The sequence below is a fragment of the Phocoena phocoena genome, chromosome 3 (genome assembly GCF_963924675.1).
Source record: "Phocoena phocoena chromosome 3, mPhoPho1.1, whole genome shotgun sequence".
Taxonomy (NCBI): Eukaryota; Metazoa; Chordata; class Mammalia; order Artiodactyla; family Phocoenidae; genus Phocoena; species Phocoena phocoena.
Window position 1 is genome coordinate 13,925,948 of NC_089221.1, and position 22,293 is coordinate 13,948,240.

Sequence of the window (22,293 nt, forward strand, 5' to 3'; positions counted from 1 at the left end):
ATCATGCAAGTCTGATTTCTGTTCTGCAGTTCTGAACTTCCCTTACTGTGGGCACTCACATAAGAACAAACTGGCTTTGTCTGTTTCTTCCACATTTTAATGAACATAGAAGAGAATCCTGATGGCGTTATTTATGGTTCTAGCTTTAGGACACTTCATTTTCTTAAATAGCTAAATAAGAAGATAAGGCGCACTCTTTCAGCCATCTTGGACCCTGTGGAGGACTTCTAAAATGACAAATATGCCTGGACGGCTGTGGTCCAAGGCCATTTTTGCTGGCTATAAGTGGGGTCTACGGAACCAGAGGGAGCACACAGCTCTCCTGCAAATTGAAGGTGTATACGCTCGAGATGAAACCAAATTCTCTCTAGGCAAGAGATGTGCTTATGTGTACAAAGCAAAGAACACAGTAATTCCTGGTGGAAAACCTAACAAAACCAGAGTGATCTGCGGAAAGGTAACTCGCGCTCATGGAAACAGTGGCATGGTTTGTGCCAAATTCCGAAGCAACCTTCCTGCTTAGGCCACTGGACACAGAATCCGTGTGATGTTGTGCACTTCAAGGATTTAAACTTATTGAAAAGTAAATAAATAAAAGTGTGGGGGGAAAAAAAGACAAGAAGGCACAGCCTGCAGCAGACATGCCCCCATGCCCTGCCCTCCCCACCCCTTCCAATGGATTGCACTTCTGTGCTGGTGGCACCTGAATAAGGAGGAAGGGATTCTGCAAGGCCACTCACCAAACGCTCCTTGGCACTGCCTGCCAGGGGATCTTGCCGAACTTGACCCTCCCTTACCTGTGCCCAGGGCCCTGACGGGCTGGAGGGCTACCTTCCCCAGCTGACCCACGGGATTCCGTCCCGGGCAGAGGGCAGCGGTACTCACAGGTTAGGGCCATGGAGAGGCAGGCTGAGCGGGGCCCAGGGGCCCAGGAGAACTGCTTCTGGGGAGGCAGGAGGGAAACCTGTTGGAAGGTGGATCTGCACCTGCTTCCGAGCCCATGGTGCATACTTCCTCGTCCCTTAGGCTCCTCTTACGCGGCACGCATTCGATTGAATTAAAACTGAAGAATTTCACGGCGGCAATTGCAGGAAACCCCAAGCAAGGGGTCTTGCTGTGTGGGAGCTCCTGTGTGACTGTTCCGGCCATAGCCCGGCCCCTCACCACCCCAGCAGCTAGCTGATTCTCAGCTGCGAGGAGCTGCTTTCTTCCTTTCTCAGAGATATCCATCTAGCGGCAAGAATTCTGGAGCCCAGTAGCGAAAAGGGGTCGGGAGGTCTAACTGTCCACATAAAGTGTCTAGCGTTTCACTTAACGCCCTTGTTTTCAGTGTCCCCATCCTCAGCCAGGAATTCCCGAGCCTGGATTTCCTGTTTCAGATTCTTCATAGACGAATTCTCAAGTCTTCTGCCAGGTAAAAAGAGCTGGAATCAGGACGGAACGGGAAGGGGATGTGCAGAGGAGGATGGTAACTGCTTATAAATACTTGGAGACAATCTGTCGTCTTCAACCCCACGCTGAACACCCCATTTTTGGAGGCCTATGGTGTTTTCCATTTCCAAAAACGTCCATTTATGGACTTCTGTGATAAAACTTGACTTGGCTTTGCCTCTCCAATTTTTATTTCAATTTCCTCTGCATTGCTAATTCAGTTACCACTCACTGGTTTCCTTTCCAGCTTCCAAAATTATGTTGGTATTCTCTTTACTTCTATTCTTTTTATCCTATGAGCTTTTTTTCCTTTTCAAAAGCTCTCTAATTATCTTAATGAGGTTTTGCAAGGGCAGAATTGTTTGTACATTTGTAATCAAATCTACACGTTTAACTGAAAGTCTCTCTTTTTTATTTCCTTCCCCATTTTAAAACAGAAGTTCTCTTTCTCTTTTCTCCTCTTCCCCGATGGTTGTATACAGGGGATGCTGGTGGTGATTATATTTATAATTTAGGCTGAGAACGCGGGAGCCTGAGAAGTGTGACCTCAAATATGGACATGTTGACACTGTATTGTCTGGAAAAGGGGTGCTTGTCTGCTGGATGACCCAGCAATAGCACACACCAGGTACCTAATTCATAAATGCAGAGGAGCTTGAAGTGCTTCTCTAGAAACTGCATGTATCATGATGGTGAGGGCCCAGCAGCAGCATCTCTGCCATGGATTCCCCTGGCTCTGGACAATGGACCCAAGCTGGACCAACTGGACGATCTCCCCTCGGACTTTGGACTTTGATCCCAGATGAGAGAATTAGGAGTTATCAGTAATTGAGGCAAATAAATGGCAGCACTCCAGAGGGAAGACCCCCCCCACCCCCATTCCACTGCAGAGGCCCTCAGAGCTACCATGGTCCTCATACATCAAGAGGTCCAGTGGGTCAGCTCTTCTTTGTGTTCCATGAGACACCACCTTACACCACACACATCCTATGCGTTCTTCCTTTTTTGTTGTATTTTGCTTAGGCTGGCTCTTGGTTATTTTAATTTCACTCAAAATAACCTAGAAGAGTGAAAAGCACTCTTAAAGATGCTGCAGTCAGTTGCCATGAAGCATTAGGGTTCTGAGCTACTGTTGCAAGAACCAATTATGTCCATCTCTTCCAACCTCATGTCAGTGACCTCACATGGGTAGCTTGGGTCAGCCGCGGTGAGACTATTTACACCACAAGAACTGGTAAATGCTACAATTCAGGGACTTGGGGTTCCCTCCCCTCTCCCCAGGAGAGCTGGTGTTTAAACATCTAACAACACACCACCGATTGTAATCCTAGGTGTAAATTTCCCTGGCCCTCAGTTTGCCCATCCCTAAAGTGGGTATAACACGTCTGCTTCTCCATCTTCTCAGAGATGTTACGATTTAACCAAGGTAAAAAAAAATTTTTTTTTAAACTATTCCAATATTCAGTAACTTTTGACAATATAAATTAAAGAATTTAATTTAAATTGAATAATATATTTTAACTAATAGCATTGATTATTAGTGACATGTCAAGGAGAAAATACTTTCTGAGAGCAGGACATAGACTGGACATATACAATCATGACTGGCTTATTCATAACTTGAGGAAATAAAGATAATAAAATAATACTCAAACATATTATGAAAATAAGTGAGTAAATTCTCCACCCATTTTCTTTAGCAAGCTACGACAACCACCAATCACAATCATAGAAGGAGAAAGCTAAGTTTGCTTAGTTTTACTGCCTTTTACCACCCTCCCTCATCTTTTTTTTTTTTTTTTTTTTTTTTTTTTTTTTACTGTGTTGGGTCTACGTTTCTGTGTGAGGGCTTTCTCTAGTTGTGGCAAACGGGGGCCACTCTTCATCGCTATGCGCGGGCCTCTTACTATCGTGGCTTCTCTTGTTGCGAAGTGCAGGCTCAGTAGTTGTGGCTCACGGGCCCAGCTGCTCCGTGGCATGTGGGATCCTCCCAGACCAGGGCTCGAACCTGTGTCCCCTGCATTAGCAGGCAGATTCTCAACCGCTGCGCCACCAGGGAAGCCCCCTCATCTTTTACATAGTAGGAAATTCAAAGAAATTTCCTCTGAAAGATTAAAACAATCATCTAGTCTGAAGGTGAAAAAAATCAACTGTCAGTATAACATTATTATTTTATGTCTGTACATGAATATATTTTACAAAGTGAATCTATATCCCTTATCTTATTCATTTCTATGAACATCTATTTTTGAGTTCCAATACAACTCTCACCTTGCCTTTTTTTTCCTTTTCTTACTATAAAATAGAGGTTCTCAGATAAAATGTGGTCTGAATTTCAATTTCAAGTACAGAGTAAGGATGCACGGCTCCTACCTTTAGAGCCATGTCTTGGGCTTTGTGCTGTGTGCTCTGAACACTTGAACTAACATCAGCTCTGGGTCCCTCATTGAAAACAGATGTCATATCAAGACGTTGTGGATATTTATCATTGCGAAAAAACATGCGTAAGGTAAGCAATTCAGATAACATTAGAAAATGACCGCAAAACAGAAAACAGGTGTTCTTGTTATTTATAGGGTGCTTTTGAGAACATAAAGAAGGGACAGCCTTTGTCCACTGGGACTGCGGTTGAAGGACGCAATAGGAAATAGACCAAATAAGTCAGAAACATGAGTCCAGAGGAAGGCAAGCTTTACGGATGAGATGTTACTGACGTTCTGTCTCATTTCTCTTCTTCCCTGACCCACCTCGCGTGTTTCCTCCTCGAAGGGGGAGAATTTTACTAGGGGAGCAGATTCAAAAGATTTGATGAAACATAATTCTGAAAACAAATTTGCAAGGGAAGGATTTTGCTGAGAAAAGCCTAAGAGAAATATGTTATTCACACATAAGAAACAGCCTGAAAAATTTTATAGGGCAACGTGGAATATCAAGATCTGGAGAAAATGATGAAAAGACTCTATATGGGCAAAGGAAGAATGAAATTTGACCAAAACAAGGGAAGGAAGGGATTCACAGGCAGTTATGATGCGTAACAGAGTATTATATGTTTATGTGCCAACAATTCAGAATTCTAGAGCTCTCATGACCCACATTTGCACCTCTCTACCAGAATAAAATTTGCAAAGGGGGGCTTCCCTGGTTGTGTAATGGTTAAGAATCCGCCTGCCAGAAACCATAGGCAAAAACTGACGTTCTTCAACTTTTGCGCTTAAAGGCGTTTTCCCCCATCCCCCTTTTCAGGTACCAAATAAGTGCTTGCCCACTAAGCCTCCTCTCAGGTCTTTTATCTTGAAACTTTATCTCTGATTTAGAATGTAAAACTTTGCCTCAGTAAAGGAATTTCAGGCATCATTGACCAGTCAAAGAAAGTTTTTTTGCCCAGTCCCACGGAATCTATTACTTGTGTATTTTACATAATTTTAATTATCTTTTTGCCCTTGAGGCAGGCAAAAATATATAACTTGGCAATGCTGATAACTTATTAGGGTTGAATAAGTGAAATATTCAGGATGATGAAAGACTAAGCATGTTGCAAAACTGGATAATGTAATGGTTGTCGGCAAAGCCGAGGGCTGGCTATAGGAGATCTTCTCAACAGAAGAAAGGCGGGTCTCATTACCATTTACTGCAATTTTTTTTTTTTTTTTTTGGTGCCGTATGTGGGCCTCTCACTGTTGTGGCCTCTCCCGTTGCAGAGCACAGGCTCCGGACGCGCAGGCTCAGCGGCCATGGCTTACGGGCCCAGCCGCTCCGCAGCACGTGGGATCCTCCCGGACCGGGGCACAAGCCCACATCCCCTGCATCGGCAGGCAGACTCTCAACCACTGCGTCACCAGAGAAGCCCTGCAATACTTCTATGTGTTACTAGCTTACATAGCCCATGCTTTCTGTAATCATTCAGCTGTGAATGGAAGTTTGAATGATCCTTGGCAACCTCCATGAATACAATTGTGACAATTTCTTCCACCCTACGTTTATTCACTCATATTTTTACTCAGCAACTACTCTGTGTCACACCATGTTCATACTGTTTGTATGAACAGAAACATTACCTGCTCTTGTGGCTCTTACATTACAGGTAAAGCAGGAAAACAAGCAAACAAATACACACAAAAAAAATGTCAGATGGTGACAAAGTGCTCTTGAGAGCCCTGATGTGATGGATCAAGATGGTGACTCCTTTTTCTTTTACAATAATTTATTTACAATATTGTGTTAGTTTCAGGTGTATAGCAAAGAGATTCAGTTATGTATATAATCTTTTTCAGATTCTTTTCCATTATAGGTTATTACAAGATATTGAATATAGTTCCTTGTGCTATACAGTAAATCCTTATTGTTTACCCATTTTATACATAGTGGTGTGTATCTGTTAATCCCAAATTCCTAATTTGTCCCTTCCCCACCTTTCCCCTTCAGTAACCATAAGTCTGTTTCCTATGTCTGTGAGTCTATTTCTGTTTTGGAAATAAGTTCATTTGTATCATCTTTTTAGATTCCACATATATGTGATATCATATGATATTTGTCTTTCTCTGTCAGGCTTAGTTCACTTAGTAGGATAATCTTTAGGTCCATCCATGTTGCTGCAAATGGCAATATTTCATTCTTTTTTATGGTTGAGCAATACTCCATTGTGTGTGTGTATATATATATACAATATATATATATAATATATATATAATATATATATCTTCTTTTTTTTTTGCGGTATGTGGACCTCTCACTGTTGTGGCCTCTCCCGTTGCGGAGCACAGGCTCCGGACATGCAGGCTCAGCAGCCATGGCTCATGGGCCCAGCCGCTCTGCGGCATGTGGGATCTTCCCGGACTGGGGCACAAACCCGCGTCTCCTGCATCGGCAGGCGGAATCTCAACAACTGCGCCACCAGGGAAGCTCTATATCTCACATTTTAAATTGTGTGACTGGAGGAGGTTTCTCTAAGAAGGCAATATTTAAATTAAGCAAGTATGCGTGGCAATAGGAAGCAGGCAAGGGAAGATCTGGGAGGAAGAACACTCCAGGCAGAGGAAATATGTGTCTTGGCATGGAAGGAGGCAGATGTGGCTGGAATATGGTGGCTGAGCAGGGAGGGTGTTAGGTGATAGTGGAAATGTAAGCTGGCAGCTCATAGAAAGTGGGCATCATGAGCAGGAAAAGAGATTGGATTTCATCCTGATTACTACGGGAAGCCTTTGTAGGGTCTTAAGAAGGAAAGAGATGAGATGAGATTTAAACTTTTAAAAATCACACTGGCCACTGTGCACAGGATGGTTCATAAGTCATCAAGAGTGAAAGCAGTAATCTTGAGAACGAAAAAAGGAGCTGGAGGAATCAGGCTCCCTGACTTCAGACTATACTACAAAGCAACAGTAATCAAGACAGTATGGTACTGGCACAAAAACAGAAAGATAGATCAGTGGAACAGGATAGAAAGCCCAGAGATAAACCCACGCACATATGGACACCTTATCTTTGATAAAGGAGGCAGGAATGTACAGTGGAGAAAGGACAGCCTCTTCAATAAATGGTGCTGGGAAAACTGGACAGATACATGTAAAAGTATGAGATTAGATCACTCCCTAACACCATACACAAAAATAAGCTCAAAATGGATTAAAGACCTAAATGTAAGGCCAGAAACTATCAAACTCTTAGAGGAAAACATAGGAAGAACACTCTATGACATAAATCACAGCAAGATCCTTTCTGACCCACCTCCTAGAGTAATGGAAATAAAAACAAAAATAAACAAATGGGACCTAATGAAACTTCAAAGCTTTTGCACAGCAAAGGAAACCATAATCAAGACCAAAAGACAACCCTCAGAATGGGAGAAAACATTTGCAAATGAAGCAACTGACAAAGGATTAATCTCCAAAATTTACAAGCAGCTCATGCAGCTCAATAACAAAAAAACAAACAACCCCATCCAAAAATGGGCAGAAGACCTAAATAGACATTTCTCCAAAGAAGATATACAGAATGCCAACAAACACATGAAAGAATGCTCAACATCATTAATCATTAGAGAAATGCAAATCAAAACTACAATGAGATATCATCTCACACCAGTCAGAATGGCCATCATCAAAAAATCTAGAAACAATAAATGCTGGAGAGGGTGTGGAGAAAAGGGGACACTCTTGCACTGCTGGTGGGAATGTGAATTGGTTCAGCCACTATGGAGAACAGTATGGAGGTTCCTTAAAAAACTACAAATAGAATTACCATATGACCCAGCAATCCCACTACTGGGCATATACCCTGAGAAAACCAAAATTCAAAAAGAGTCATGTACCAAAATGTTCATTGCAGCTCTATTTACAATAGCCCGGAGATGGAAAGAACCTAAGCGCCCATCATCGGACGAATGGATAAAGAAGATGTGGCACATTACTCAGCCTTAAAAAGAAATGAAATTGAGCTATTTGTAATGAGATGGATAGACCTAGAGTCTGTCATACAGAGTGAAGTAAGTCAGAAAGAAAAAGACAAATACCGTATGCTAACACATATATATGGAATTTAAGGAAAAAAATGTCATGAAGAACCTAGGGATAAGACAGGAATAGAGGCGCAGACCTACTGGAGAACGGACTTGAGGATATGGGGAGGGGGAAGGGTGAGTTTTTACAGGGCGAGAGAGAGTCATGGACATATACACACTAACAAACGTAGTAAGGTAGATAGCTAGGGGGAAGCAGCCGCAAGGCACAGGGATATTAGCTCGGGGCTTTGGGACAGCCTGGAGGGGTGGGATGGGGAGAGTGGGAGGGAGGGAAACGCAAGAGGGAAGACACATGGGAGCATATGTATATGTATAGCTGATTCACTTTGTTATAAAGCAGAAACTAACACACTATTGTAAAGCAATTATACCCCAATAAAGATGTTAAAAAAAAAAAAAAAAAGAAACAAGAAAGTTCACAAACCAACAACCCAACTTTACAACTTAAGGAACTAGGAAAATAAAAGCTAACAAAACCCAAAGCTGGCAGAAGAAAGGAAATTATAAAGATTAGAGCAGAAATAAATAAAATAGAGAATAGAAAAACAATTTTAGAAGTCAATGAAAATAAATATCGAGAACCTTCAAGATGGTGAAGGAGTAAGACGTGGAGATCACCTTCCTTCCCACAAAACATCAAAAATACATCTACATGTAGAACAACTCCTACAGAACACCTACTGAATGCTGGCAGAAGACCTCAGACCTCCCAAAAGGCAAGAAACTACCCATGTGCCTGGGTAGGGCAAAAGAGAAAAGTGGAAAAAAAGACAAAAGAATAGGGATGGGACCTGCACTTCTGGGAGGGAGCTGTGAAGGAGGGAAAGCTTCCACACACTAGGAAGCCCCTTCACTGGCAGAGATGGTGGGTGGACAGTGGGGAAGATTTGGATCCATGGAGGAGAGCACAGCAACAGGGGCACAGAGGGCAAAGCAGAGAAATTCCCACACAAGGATCAGTGCTGACCAGCACTCACCAGCCAGAGAAGCTTGTCTGCTCACCCACTGGAGCAGGAGGGGGCTGGGAGCTGAGGCTCTGGCTTTGGAGATCAGATCCCAGGGAGAGGACTGGGGTTGGCTGCATGAACACAGCCTGGAGGAGGCTAGTGCACCACAGGTAGCCAGAAAGGAGTTGGGAAAAAGTCTGGAACTGCCTAAGAGGCAAGAGACCATTGATTCGGGCTGTGTGAGGAGAGGAGATTCAGAGCACTGTCTAGATGAACTCCAGAGATGGGCGCGAGCTGCAGCTATCAGTGTGGACAGCAGAGGCGGGCATGAAACACTAAGGTTGCTGCTACAGGAGATCAGCTCGGTGCTTTGTGACCTCCTGGAGGGGTGGGATAGGGAGGGTGGGAGGGAGGGAGACACAAGAGGGAAGAGATATAGGAGCATATGTATAACTGATTCACTTTGTTATAAAGCAGAAACTAACACACCATTGTAAAGCAATTATACCCCAATAAAGATGTTAAAAAAAAGAGAAAAAAAAAAAAGAGTGAAAGCAGAGAAACAAATTAAGAAGCTATCACAAGAGCTTACGTGAAAGCTGTCAATGGCTTAGATGAGGTCAACAAGAATAGAAACAGCAACAAGTTGTCAGATCCAGGACACATCCTAGAAAGACCCTCAGCGAGAGCTGCTGATGAATTTGATGGGAACGTGTGGAGGGAAAGAAACAAATCATGAGTTTTCTGCAGTGGGCTGCCAGCAATGCTTGGCATTCCTTGGCTTGTAGCAGCGTCACTGTACTTGCTGCCTCCATCTTCACAAGGCTGCCTTTACTCTCTGTGTATCTGTGTCTCCCTCTCCTAATGATGGCACCACTCATGGGACTTAAGGCCCACCCTAGTCCAGTAGGACCTCATCTTAACTTGATTCCACCTGCAAGAACCCTATTTCCTCTGGATGGACAAGAATTTTAGGGGACACTACACAACCCACTACAGTAGCCGGGGGTCTGCATGGTCCTCCTCAAGGGACTGCTCTCTCTTAAGTAAACAGTCAGAGAGCACAGGCTCAGGCAAGGGTGTCACCCAGGCTCATGAGGCTAAGAACTACCTCATTGTCTTCTGAAGCCTGGCCTTGCAGTGAGGTGGTAAAGAGTGTTAAGTACATGGAGACTCTACCTCTTAGCCCTGGAGGAAGAGTACGGTTGTGACTGGAGCATTAGCAACAGGTGAGTGGTAACACATGTACAGCAGATTATATCTCAACTTTGGAGGTGACGGGAAGCATCAGCAGGTGTTATGGCTTGAATTACATCCCCCAAAATTCATATGTTGAGACCTTAACCTCCAGTGTGAGATTTGGAGATTGGGCCTTTAGGGAAGTTATTAAGGTTAAATGAGGCCATAAGTGTGGGGCCCTAATCCACTAGAATTGGTGTCCTTATAAGAAAAGGAAGAGACACTAGGGATCTCTCTCCACACACATACAGAGGAAATGCCATGTGAGGCCACAGAGAGAAGGTGGCCAACTCCAAATCAGGGAGAGAGCTCTCACCGGAAACCAACCCTGATAGAACTTGGTTCTAGGACTTCCAGCCTCCAGAACTGGGAGTAAATAAATGTCTGTTGTTTAAGCCACCGAGTCTGTAGCATTTTGTTATGGCAGCTCAGCCAACTAGGACAGCAAGTCTTCATTTCAGGTACAATAAATAGGAGTCAAATGCCCCACAGGCATCAGGGGGAGGTGAGGGAAGATCAAGGTATGGTCTATCCTAGAGAAACACATCTCAAATCTTCATGACAGAGTTTCTGATTTGATTATAAAGAATTTTATTAAACAAATATTTATTGCATGCTTATTATGTACAAGTCACTAGTTGCATCATTAAATTTCAGACAGCTGTCAAGACCTAGTGTATATTAGTGGACCTTGGTCTGAAGCCAAAGACAGTGTGGCTTTGTTCAGTCACTGTGTCCCTCTTTATTCTTCTGAAGTAAATGGCAATAACATTCGCCTCTGGTATCATGATTTTAAAGAGGTGAAAACAAGACCTGTGCTGTGAAAGTAATGCGATATTAACTATTTCCTGGTATTGGAGAAAGATTTTTAAAACGAGTTACCATATTCTGTCCACTATAGACCTTGCTCCTATGTCATCTCTAGCAACAAGATCTAAAATTATTTCATCCTTTTCCTTAGATTTTCTACTTCTTACTTCATGCTCTAGTCCAAGCTGTTTTCCATTTGATTACTGCACGGGGAATTATTTTGACCCTTGATAACAATTTTAGAAGCTTCTTGCAATCCAGTTTCACAGTTTATATTCACTCTAAGCTCTTCCTGTATGGGCTCCCTGAAAGAGCATACAAACGGGAACCAAGGGGTCACTTTGAAGGTTTGGTCTGGTTTAACATCTTTGTTGGCAACTGAGAAGAATGTGAAAACACCACAGTAATGGAATCTGATTCTAAATTGGGAGTTACTGCAATGACAGAGGAATAAATTGAGGAGTAAACCACAGAGTAACTGAAATTCAACTTAGCAAGTTACAATCTAATATACCTGAGAACTGAAAAAGAATTCACAACATGAACTGTCAATGGATGAGTGAAGTCAGTCAAATATTAATGTCCTAAAAGACCTGAGGATAATGGCAAACTTAATCATGCATGTTAGAACTGAGACGGGCTAGAAAATGATCAATGCTGTTTTATACAGCAAGTAAGGAGGTAGCGTAGGGAAGGAAAATGTAGAGGACTGGTGAGATGACATCTAGAATTTGATATTGTATTGGATGTGCTATCACTTGGAAACTCCCTCAATCACAGACAAGCTGAAGTCATATATCAAAGGAAGAATGGAAGGAGAGGATTGACATTGGGAAAGCAAGTTGAATGGAGGATTAAAGCAGATAAATGCAAACTGGCAGCATTCCCAATTACTCAAAGTTACAGAAAGCAGTGTGCTTAGTAGGTAAGGACTTCAAAATCAGACTGGTTTTGTGTCTCCCATTCAGCCACTTATTAGTTGATGGACCTTGGGCAAGTTGTAGAACTCTAGAAGTCTCAGTTTCTTGGTCTGAAAACATGAAGTAGCAGTAATACTTGATTCTTAGGGTTGTTTGAAGGGTGAATAAGACAGTGCATGTAAGAAATTAGTGCAATCTCCAGTGCATACATTCTCAAGAAGTACTAACTACAGCAAGCAATGATAATAATAATGATCTACACATAATTAGCTTTTTATATTAACGTACACACATTTTGGTCAAACATTTTTACCCTCTGTTAGTGATAATTTTTGCACGGGAATTTTTCTAGACATGACATTCAACTTAGAGTTTCCACCCAACAATGTGACAGCCTCTACACCAGCAGAGCATTCATTTTAAGTAGTTCACTGTCCCCCATCACTTTCTCCAGCACATACTTCTACCATCTGTCCTCCCATACCTTCTTAATCAGAATAGCCTGATAGGCAGTCCTGGATCTAGTGATTTTTTAAAACAAGAGAATATGGAATGAGAGCCAGATGGTAAATTTGAGCATATCTAGGACAACCACTTTATTTAGCTACAAAAACAAACAAAATTAAACAGTTGCTTCTCTTTTTTATCCGTTGGTTTCCCTGGCCAGATAAGTCCTTGAACTTTTTTAGATGACAAAAAGTTTCCAGCCACTCATCAGATACCACGTATCATTTCAAACCATGGGATATCAAAGAAAGAGCGTATTTTGCTTGTGCCATTTGTAAAAGTCTCAGTCTTTGTGTAGTTGCTTTCTATTGTCTGTCAGGTTGTTTCTATGACTTTTAAGCTGAAGGGCAAATGGAGATATTATTTTGAAAAAGGTAAATATTTCAAGGGAATTTCATGTGCACTAAGGGAAACAGGGAGGGACAAACTCTGATACCCTGCCCCCTCCCCCAAGGTAAATGATGTAAATGACCAGGTTAAAGAATTTCCTCCTTGCTGAAGTCTGCATGTTGTTTTGCAAGCATTCCATAGAAATGAAGGTAATGAAGTGTGTTCCCTGAAAGGTCCTTTGCTGAGATTAGATCCTGGCTTGCCCCGCTATAGTCTAGAGCCTATCATATTAATTAACCAGATCAAACAAATTCCTTTTTCAATTAAAAACCTGTGGTCCAGTGGCTTGATCAATCTGATACCATAATAGTAAAAACCATTCTGGTCCCAAAGATTTTCCTCTGAGAAAAGAACTGAATGACAAAATACTTCTGCACATCGTCCAGACATGTCAATTTCTTTTTTTCACATTGAACACTTTTCGAGGAGTTTGTAAAAACTATCTAGCAACCATGTGTAAGATAGATAGCTAGTGGGAACCTGCTGTATAGCACAGGGAGCTCAGCTTGGTGCTCTGTGATGACCTAGATGGGTGAGACGGGCAGGGAGGTGGGAGGGAGATCCAACAGAGAGGGGATATAGGTATACATATAACTGATTCACTTCATTGTACAACAGAAACTAACACAACGTTGTAAAGCAATTTTACTCCAATAAAAAAAAAGAAAAAACAAGAATTATATTAAAACAAAATGAAAGAAAAAAAACTATGAAGCAGATTCTGGCGGAGACATTACTTTGAAATAATAGATCAATCATCTCAAACTATTCTGTGTCATCTTGGATTTTAATGCCATTGAAATAATGCAGGCCTTTAGGCCATTTCCACTGAGGCACCAAACTAACTTTTTTTTTTTTTTTTTTTTTTTTTTGCGGTACACGGGCCTCTCACTGTCGTGGCCTCTCCCATTGCGGAGCACAGGCTCCGGACGCGCAGGCTCAGCGGCCATGGCTCACGGGCCCAGCCGCTCCGCGGCATGTGGGATCTTCCCGGACCGGGGCACGAACCCGTGTCCCCTGCATCGGCAGGCGGACTCTCAACCACTGCGCCACCAGGGAAGCCCCAAACTAACTTTTATAAATAATTATTAAGAAGTTTGGGGGTTTTTTCCACTGGATTAGCTTGTCAAATGTTTCCCGCCTTTTTTGTTTTTTTTTTTTAAACATCTTTATTGGAGTATAATTGCTTTACAATGGTGTGTTAGTTTCTGCTTTATAACAAAGTAAATCAGCTATACGTATACATATATCCCCATATCTCTTTCCTCTTGCATCTCCCTCCCACTCCCCCTCTCCCACCCCTCTAGGTGGTCACAAAGCACCAAGCTGATCTCCCTGTGCTATGCAGCTGCTTCCCACTAGCTATCTACCTTACATTTTGTAGTGCATATATGTCCATGCCACTCTCTCACTTCATCCCAGCTTACCCTTCCCCCTCCCCATGTCCTCAAGTCCATTCTCTACATCTGCGGCTTTATTCCTGTCCTGGCCCTAGGCTCTTCAGAATCTTTTTTTTTTTTTTTTTTTTTTTTTTTTAGATTCCATATATATGTGTTAGCATCGGTATTTGTTTTTCTCTTTCTTACTTACTTCACTCTGTATGACAGACTCTAGGTCCATCCACCACACTACAAATAACTCAATTTCGTTTCTTCTTATGGCTAATATTCCATTGTATATATGTGCTACATCTTCTTTATCCATTCACCTGTCGACACTTAGGTTGCTTCCATGTCCTGGCTATTGTAAATAGAGCTGCAACAAACATTGTGGTACATGATCCCTTCTTTTCTTAACACTGTGTTATGACATAACACCTGAGGAAGTGATATTTTCACATTAATAATACTTTTTATCAGACATTCATTTTTACCTGAAGGAAATGTCTTCCTCAAGAAAGGGAAGAAGTAGTGATCTCCTTTTCTGTAGGTATAAACGTCAAAAGATTCCATATTCTATTTTGGAATTCAGTCACATTAAGAAGATTTTATTATTGATATTTAGGGAACTACTTTTCCCCACATAAAACTTGCTATATATTCCAGATGTGCATCAATTAGCCATCCAGTTTTTGGCCTGCAACTGATAGATGACTTGTTTTAGTTCTGTTTCAGATGAATGTTATTCTAGCTTACTGAAACAGAAATGACAGAACACCAGTTTGATTTCTACTTGTATGCTGAGTGTAGCAATCAAATAAGCAATTACACAAGGCATGTTGAATTCTCTTCAGCTTAGGACATGCAGTTCACATATCTCCCTGTCTGAGGCCCAGGGGTGTGGAACAAAAGATTGGGTACTTTTATACCCAACAAAAGATCAGGTGCTTTTATAATGTACCCCACCTGCTCTCCAGGTGTGGCAAGCACCATATTTTGGTGAGTTGTCTTACGTCAATCTGGCCTCAGTTTGGGGTGAATACATTTTCTTTGAGAACTTGTCTGCATTGACTGACAGTGTCTTTGGGCTTAGGAAAACATCATTAAGAGAAGAAAAATTTATTTTTCACTCATACATGGTGCTTTTCTGAGGTCCACGTTTCTCTCTTTATCAAGTGCTTTGACTAGATAGAACTAATTCTTGATTTTTTTTCTACACAAATTTTGTTAGAAAAATATTTTGTTCTTCAAGAGTCATTTGGACTTCTTTTTGTGGGAAAAAATACAAAAACAAAAGCTGTTTCCTTGGAAGAAAAGCATAGACTTCTTATAACACCCACGTTTTGCTTCTGTCTCCATCAATGACCTGAATGATTCCATGCCCTGGTCAGCATCAAGGAGATAATGTCTCCCCCCATCTGCCTCTGGATGATCTTGTCTGGGACAGTTTGGAATATTTACGAACTTTAGTCTGTACCAATATGCATTATTATGCCCACGTATGATTGAATCATACATTTCCTGCTGCATCAAGGTTATCCAGATACCTGGAGCGCATTCCATTTTGTTGTAGGTAAAAAAGCAAGGTGTCCTTCATTTACCATTTATTGCCTATGACTCAGAACCCGATTCTCCTAAAACGCCTTTGGTTATGGGAGGGAAAGGTTGGAGACTGTGTTTCTTTTATTTCCTAAAGAAAATGGGTCCTTTATTTATATCACTAAACCACTTCTGTCTCTAAACTGTTCTGCTTGTAATTGACACATTGTCCTTTAAATGCTTTTACACTGTGAGCACGGCATTGCTTTAAAAACAGTTTAAAAGTACTTATGCACCTGGAATTCTGTTCTGTGGGGAGGGAAATTAAAAAGAGAGACAAAGAAAGAGGAGGGAAAAAAGCTAGTCCTCAAAGTGTTTAAAGCTCCAGGGGTGAAAAAAAAAAGAGGTGAAAAAATAGAATGCAGTGAAATAAAATGTTTAATAAGTGTTGACATGCGAGGTGCAGAGCTCACTGGACATCTGAGAAAACCAAAATTGCAGGGAAGTGGAGACCCTTTCAGAACAAGGATTCAGGCTTTTTCAGGATCCCTGAACCACCAGCATGAGAACCTGATGCTCTTAACGATGCAGGTTCCAGGGCCCCGTGCTGGCCCTGCTGAGTGAGAAGAGCTCAAATGAGACCCAGGAATTTGTATATTAACTACCTCCCACGTGAGTCATAGGCACAATAGGTTCTGAGAGCTGCTTATATATTCAGTCCAAAGCACTGAAAAATAACACCGGGCTAATCCCCACCTGTCTAGATGGCCTTTAATTCATCAAATAACAAAACCAAATATACCTCTCACTTACCTCTCCCAGGTATCAAAATGCTTTGAAGGGTGACACTCTCTGTGGTGGAACATTCTTCTGGATGTCTCTCATCTCTCCCCTCCACACCTCCAACGGCCTGCTCCCACCCAATTCCCCAGAGAGCAGCCAGTTTTCTGAAAAATAACTTCCTCTTACTTTCCTGCCTAGAACCCTCCAGTGGCTTTCCGAAACACTCAGAACACTCAGAATGAAATCCAGGCACGTCTCCAGGGCCACCAAGGAACACAGGACCCAACCCCTGTCCTCTTCCCCTCTCCAGCCTCATTTCACACCATCGTCCCCCTTGATTTCGGTTTACCATTTCCCCTTCACAGATGCCTTTTTTCAGATCCCCAGTAAACCTACTTTTCTTTAAGGGCCCTTGAACTTGTAACTGAATGGGCTAAACTTGGGAGAGAGGGTCTAATCAGAAAAGAGCTTTATTCTTCTCCCGCCACTGGGCTGAAAAATACTCTGTTGAACTGCTCTTCCCTTCCCGTGAAAACGATGCCCAACAGTGCTCTTAGCTTTTTGCTCATTTTCTAAATAAAAAATGTGTTCCCACCCCCAGTGTGAAGCTAGCCCTCCGCTCGGGAAGCAGCACAGGTTCCCAAGGAGCGGGATTTGTGGGAAAGATGCGACGGCTGGTTTACAGACCTGTGTTGTCTTAACTTGATTTGTCTCTGGCTTTCAAATGCCCTCAGTCCGGGCTGACACCCAAGTGTTAGCTCTTCCCTGCAAGGCCCACCATACATTCTTCACAGACAGCAGCACTGCTGCCAGCCACAGGGGCCTTGGTAGTGCGCTGTTCCCTGATGTGAGCCATGCATTCTTGGAGCGGTTATTCAGACCTACATCCCCAGCTGCCCCATCCTATACACACCCTTGGAATCCTCTCCCTTGCAGTCAGTCAGCCTCTGGGTCGGGGTCCTTCCAGGCCGTGCTGCCTTCAGCAGAGCCTACAGGGCTGGTGGGCACTGTCCCACACTGGGGCGCCACCAAGCCCTCGACCCGCCAGTGTCACCCTACTGCCCTCTCCTTTGGCTCTACCATGGCCGGTTTCCCCAGCCAGCTTCCTATCTTCAGACTTTTCCAGTCCAAACCTGGGTAACCGACTTCTTGCCACTCAAATCTCAGATTCTTCAAGAAGTGCCCCTCACTTTTCTTTGCTGGGAGGCTGGTGTCTGAGCTTCTGTAAGCAAGTCCTGAGAGATGGAATAGAATTCCAGTTTTCCCTTCTTGCAAACACCCCCGTCCCCCGTCCCCCTACCCCCCAAAAATGTTCAGCTGTTGCCTCTTGCCAATGACTTAGAGGAAGGACCAGAACTAATTCCCTTCTACCCATGGAGAAAGATAGGGAAACGCTGCTGCGTTTTCTTCCCGGCAAACGCACTTCAAGGCATGCTGCACTCGATGACTCTAGCCTTTTCTTATACACCCTCCTTGTACGAGCACCACGTGCACCTCCTAGCCAAGTCCTGTAGGGGATGTTTCTAGTATCTCTCTTCAGAACTTGGGGAGATTTTATCACCCACTGCTCTGCGTTTCGGGAATTTAGTCACCCTAAAAAGAAAAACCTTATTCCTTAAGTTGTTCTGTTCTGATTGCTTTCATTATCCATCCATGCATAACAAACTATCCCCAGAAGTAGTGACTGAAAACAACACGTTATTCTTTTTTACGATTCTCTGTGTTGACTGGCCTCAGCTGAGTGGTTCTTCTTTTCTGTGTCATTTGTGTTCACTCACTTGGTGGCATTCAGTTGGGTTGGCCTGGAAAGCTGATGAAGTCTTCACCCAGATGGTGCTCAGCGAAGCCTCACTTTATAGCTTGGGCTTCTTGACAGCATGGCAGTTTCAGAGCAGTTGAACTTTTTAAAAGGCAGCTGGCTTCCAAGAGGGAAAGCAGAAGCTACCAGGCTTAAAAGATAGGTTTGGAGCAGGCATGTCTGCATCTGCCAGTGAAGGAAAAAAAGACTGCCTCTGGATAGTAGGAGTGGCATGCCCGTAAAGAAAGGGAAGGGATTGACAGAAGCCATCTTTGGAGGCTGTTTATCATACTGACCCCTCTGCCTGGAATGTTCTTTCCAAAGATCTTAACATGGCCACTGGCCCCCTTCTCAGCATTCAGGTCTCAGCTCAAATGTCATCACTGGCCTGTCATCACCAAGGTACTTGCCAACTCCACCCAACTCACATAACCCTACAGTCACTCTGAGTTTACTGTCTTCATTTCATTTCATTGTTTTTTGTTTATTGTATATTGCCATTGTTTATTATTATTTGTATATTGTCTCTACTTAACCTTCCATTCCCTATGGGAATGTAAGCTCCTGGATAGAAAGGAACTTGGCTTCTTTATTCTCTGCAGTCTCTACATCATCCACAAAAGAGAAATGACTCACTAACTCTTTGTGAAGAAATTAACACCTAGCTCAGTTCTACCATGTTCAAAGCCAGCTCTCAGTAATAGTGGTTCATGATAGGACCCAGGAGTCCCACTACTGAGCATATGCCCTGAGAAAACCATAATTCAAAAAGAGTCATGTACCACAATGTTCATTGCAGCACTATTTACAACAGCCAGGACATGGAAGCAACCTAAGTGTCCATCAACAGATGAATGGATAAAGAAGATGTGGCTCTTATTCAACATAGTTTTGGAAGTTTTAGCCACAGCAATCAGAGAAGAAAAGGAAATAAAAGGAATCCAAATCGGAAAAGAAGAAGTAAAGCTGTCACTGTTTGCAGATGACATGATACTATACATAGAGAATCCTAAAGATGCTACCAGAAAACTACTAGAGCTAATCAATGAATTTGGTAAAGTAGCAGGATACAAAATTAATGCACAGAAATCTCTGGCATTCCTATATACTAATGATGAAAAATCTGAAAGTGAAATCAAGAAAACACTCCCATTTACCATTGCAACTAAAAGAATAAAATATCTAGGAATAAACCTACCTAAGGAGATGAAAGACCTGTATGCAGAAAATTATAAGACACTGATGAAAGAAATTAAAGATGATACAAATAGATGGAGAGATATACCATGTTCTTGGATGGGAAGAATCAACATTGTGAAAATGACTCTACTACCCAAAGCAATCTACAGATTCAATGCAATCCCTATCAAACTACCACTGGCATTTTTCACAGAACTAGAACAAAAAATTTCACAATTTGTATGGAAACACAAAAGACCCCGAATAGCCAAAGCAATCTTGAGAACGAAAAAAGGAGCTGGAGGAATCAGGCTCCCTGACTTCAGACTATATTACAAAGCAACAGTAATCAAGACAGTATGGTACTGGCACAAAAACAGAAAGATAGATCAGTGGAACAGGATAGAAAGCCCAGAGATAAACCCACGCACATATGGACACCTTATCTTTGATAAAGGAGGCAGGAATGTACAGTGGAGAAAGGACAGCCTCTTCAATAAATGGTGCTGGGAAAACTGGACAGGTACATGTAAAAGTATGAGATTAGATCACTCCCTAACACCATACACAAAAATAAGCTCAAAATGGATTAAAGACCTAAATGTAAGGCCAGAAACTATCAAACTCTTAGAAGAAAACATAGGAAGAACACTCTATGACATAAATCACAGCAAGATCCTTTCTGACCCACCTCCTAGAGTAATGGAAATAAAAACAAAAATAAACAAATGGGACCTAATGAAACTTCAAAGCTTTTGCACAGCAAAGGAAACCATAACCAAGACCAAAAGACAACCCTCAGAATGGGAGAAAACATTTGCAAATGAAGCAACTGACAAAGGATTAATCTCCAAAATTTACAAGCAGCTCATGCAGCTCAATAACAAAAAAACAAACAACCCCATCCAAAAATGGGCAGAAGACCTAAATAGACATTTCTCCAAAGAAGATATACAGAATGCCAACAAACACATGAAAGAATGCTCAACATCATTAATCATTAGAGAAATGCAAATCATAACTACAATGAGATATCATCTCACACCAGTCAGAATGGCCATCATCAAAAAATCTATAAACAATAAATGTTGGAGAGGGTGTGGAGAAAAGGGGACACTCTTGCACTGCTGGTGGGAATGTGAATTGGTTCAGCCACTGTGGAGAACAGTATGGAGGTTCCTTAAAAAACTACAAATAGAATTACCATATGACCCAGCAATCCCACTACTGGGCATATACCCTGAGAAAACCAAAATTCAAAAAGAGTCATGTACCAAAATGTTCATTGCAGCTCTATTTACAATAGCCCGGAGATGGAAACAACCTAAGCGCCCATCATCGGATGAATGGATAAAGAAGATGTGGCACATATACACAATGGAATATTACTCAGCCTTAAAAAGAAATGAAATTGAGCTATTTGTAATGAGATGGATAGACCTAGAGTCTGTCATACAGAGTGAAGTAAGTCAGAAAGAAAAAGACAAATACCATATGCTAACACATATATATGGAATTTAAGGGAAAAAAATGTCATGAAGAACCTAGGGATAAGACAGGAATAAAGACGCAGACCTACTGGAGAACTGACTTGAGGATATGGGGAGGGGGAAGGGTGAGTTTTGACAGGGCGAGAGAGAGTCATGGACATATACACACTAACAAACGTAGTAAGGTAGATAGCTGGGGGGAAGCAGCCGCAAGGCACAGGAATATTAGCTCGGTGCTTTGTGACAGCCTGGAAGGGTGGGATGGGGAGAGTGGGAGGGAGGGAGACGCAAGAGGGAAGACATATGGGAACATATGTATATGTATAGCTGATTCACTTTGTTATAAAGCAGAAACTAACACACCATTGTAAAGCAATTATACCCCAATAAAGATGTTTCAAAAAATAAATAAATAAATAAAGAAGATGTGGCACATATATACAATGGAATATTACTCAACCATAAAAAGAAACGAAATTGAGTTATTTGTAGTGAGGTGGATGGACCTAGAATCTGTCATACAGAGTGAAGTCAGTCAGAAAGAGAAAAAAATACCATATGCTAACATATATATATAGAATCTAAAAAAAAAAAGGTTCTGAAGAATCTAGGGGCAGGACAGGAATAAAGACACAGACATAGAGAATGGACTTGAGGATATGTGGAGGGGAAAGAGTAAGCTGGGACTAAGTGAGAGAGTGGCATGGACATATATACACTACCAAACATAAGGTAGATAGCTAGTGGGAAGCAGCCGCATAGCACAGGGAGATCAGCTTGGTGCTTTGTGACCACCTAGAGGGGTGGCATAGGGAGGGTGGGAAGGAGGGAGACGCAAGAGGGAGGGGATATGGGGATATAGGTATACATACAGCTGATTCACTTTGTTATGCAGCAGAAAGTAACACACCATTGTAAAGAAATTATACTCCAATAAAGATGTTAAAAAAACAATAGTAGTGGTTGATGGACACAAATGTCTTTATATCTACCCAAGGTTTCATGGGAGAGTAACATTTTTAGAATATTTAAAAAAATCTCTAGAACAGTAGAGACAATTTCTCAGTCAAAGTTTGACTCCAATCACACTTTGGATTTCTCCCAGATAAAATGCCCTCAGCTTTAATGAAACTTCTTAATGTTAATAAATGGCTAAACAGAATTTTATTTTCTTCTTAGTCAAGGGAGAATATTAATGTTACACCCTTGATGCTGTAGTAAATCAACATCATTAAGGGAACCATACCTTAAGGTGGGAATGGACAACCTGCAGTTTTTATGCCATTAATTTTATTGGGATAATAATGATAATAGCTAAGTATCTCGAGCACTTAGCCTGAGTGCCTGGTTCTGTGCTAAGTGCTTCA

The 22,293-nt window shown here is 42.0% G+C and overlaps 1 pseudogene; it reads left to right on the forward strand.

The window, feature by feature from the left end:
• Positions 1 to 241: 241 nt before the first annotated feature.
• On the forward strand, positions 242 to 523 carry LOC136121043 (large ribosomal subunit protein eL33 pseudogene; annotated as a pseudogene).
• The last annotated feature ends 21,770 nt before the right edge of the window (positions 524 to 22,293 follow it).